General features: G+C 52.9%; 1 pseudogene; it reads left to right on the forward strand.

The window, feature by feature from the left end:
- Nucleotides 1-2,500, forward strand: part of LOC138063441 (28S ribosomal RNA) — an 8,457-nt pseudogene that overhangs the window by 3,109 nt on the left and 2,848 nt on the right.

Here is a 2,500-nt window from a genome sequence, read left to right on the forward strand (position 1 = left end):
TGAGGTGAATCAAAATTTTCGACTGCTAGTAATTGGCCTACTCGCAGTCCAGAGCCCTTGGCCTAGGGGCTTCTATCAGGCATACCAGTTGAACTTGGGGGATTGGTTCTTCTGGCGTATACCGAACCCCCACAGGCACGTTGGACAACCTAGTAAGACCATGGGTTGTGAACTTCGTGTCAGTGGGCACCCAGACAGGTGAGTTTCCTGTTGATGTCACGGCCGTTAGGCCGGTGACTTTAACATCAAATGGGTGGCCTGCTGTGATCCAAAATTTGACATTTTACAATTCGGCTTATGACCCTTGGAATGGGAGTACTCCCAGACCAAGTTTGGATTGCGTTAAAGATCTGCCAGAGGTTTATGAGGCTCTGGAGTCCCCTGTCGCTTCGCCCCCGGTACCCCGGGCTGATGAAGCCCGGGGGGAGGTGGCGGCAGGAGTGGGCCTGGAGTCTCCCTCTGGTAAAGCAATCCTACCGGCTATGGTGACCCCTATCCTTGACTCCGGGGGGGGAGCAACTGACGGTACGCCAGTTGTTAAGATCCCAGATGAACATCCAGCATGTCCATGCTGTGGAGTCAAGGTAGGGAAAATTGCGGCCTTGACAGAACATCTGCAGAGGGCCCACGGTCGGCGACGGGTGCCTTTTCAGTGTTCCCGGTGCGGGAGACTGAATGAGAAACATCATAGCATTGCCTGCCACTTCCCGAAGTGCCGCGGAACCCTGGGTGAAGGGGAAGATGAAGAGGCCTCGGAGGCCCCCCTCCCGTGGAGCTGTGAGGACTGCGACCGAAAGTTCAAGACCAAAAGCGGCCTTTCCCAACATAAGCGTCTTGTTCACCCAGGAACTAGGAACAGGGAAAGGATCGAAGCGTCTCGCGGAAGAGGAAAGGGATTGAGGGGTATGCATAAGAGCGTCTGGTCCGAAGAAGAGACGGCTCTGCTGAGAGAGTTAGAACAGAAGTTTAAAGAAGCACGGAATATTAATAAGCTGATTTCTGAACATTTGCCTACAAAATCGGCGAAGCAGATCAGCGACAAGAGACGGCAGCTGGCGGCTGGTGCCAAAGGATTCGCGTCGCCGCGAAAAGCTGCGGGTCCGTGCGAAGGGGAGGTACCGGTTGAGAGAGTGAAGATTGAGCTGATTAGGGTGGAATACAGGAGGATTATTGCAGAGAAGGTTCGAGGGGCCTCTCTCACCCCTGGTCTGAAGAGCGCATTCGAGAGGGCTTTGGAGGGTGTGGAGGAAGACCTTCGGAACATCGTCGATGAAACATCGGAGGAGTGGTTGACGCAGCTGGTGGGACATACCGCTGCAGTGAAATTGAAACATCGCAAGAAGTACCGAGTGAAACCCGCGCCGAGGAAGGTAGAGAAGAGGTGGATGAAGAATAGGGCGCTGAGAAGAGGCCAGTACCTGCGATACCAGCGGCTTTTTGAGATAGATCGTAGAAAGCTCGCTGGTATCATTTTGGATAACATCGAGAGTATTAAGTGTCCCCTCCTGATGGATGTGCTGTATTGCACGTTCAGAAGGAAGTGGGAGGAGGTCGGCCCCTTCGCTGGTCTCGGTACGTTCTGTAGTGCCGGAGAAGCGGACAATTCTGCATTCAAGAAGATGGTCTCCCCTGCGGAGGTCAGGAAGAACATTGCGGAAACGAATAAGAGCTCCGCCCCGGGCCCGGATGGGTTGACCTTGGGAGACGTCGTTAAATTAGACCCCCAAGGCACCCAGTTAGCTGAATTATTCAATCTGTGGCTGCTGGCCAGGAAGATTCCGGATGGAATCAAAGAATGTAGAACGATTTTAATACCCAAGTCTGCTGATCCTAGTTTACGAGGGGACATTAACAACTGGCGGCCCATCACCATCGGGTCGGTCATCATGCGCTTGTTCTCTCGAATTTTGACGGCACGCCTGCGACGAGCATGTCCGATTAACAGCCGCCAAAGGGGCTTTATTTCAGCCCCGGGCTGCGCGGAAAATCTGAAGCTCCTCCAGATGCTCATCAAGCACGCCAAAAGAGACCATAAGGCGTTAGCAGTAGTCTTTGTGGACTTGGCGAAAGCCTTTGATTCGGTCCATCATCAACACATCCTTCGAGTCCTCGAACAAAAAGGCTTGGATGATCATGTGATCAGTATCATCGCCGATTTGTATTCCAACTGTGTGACTCGGCTGGAGGTGGGTGAGGCGTCCTCTGAGGGAATTAAGATCCTCACCGGGGTGAAGCAGGGAGATCCAATGTCCCCGCTTCTGTTCAACCTCTCAGTGGACCCGTTGTTATGTAGGTTGGAGGGTTTAAAGAACGGATTTAAGTATGGAGATTGCTCTGTGTCATCTCTGGCGTTCGCGGACGATCTAGTCCTTTTGAGTGACTCGTGGGAAGGCATGAAGAAGAACATCAGAGCGGTTGAGGAGTTTTGTCACCTATCCGGGCTACGTGTGCAAGCGAAGAAATGCCATGGTTTTATGATCAGGCCCACGAAAGACTCGTT

Source organism: Struthio camelus, chromosome 31, assembly GCF_040807025.1.
Source record: "Struthio camelus isolate bStrCam1 chromosome 31, bStrCam1.hap1, whole genome shotgun sequence".
Taxonomy (NCBI): Eukaryota; Metazoa; Chordata; class Aves; order Struthioniformes; family Struthionidae; genus Struthio; species Struthio camelus.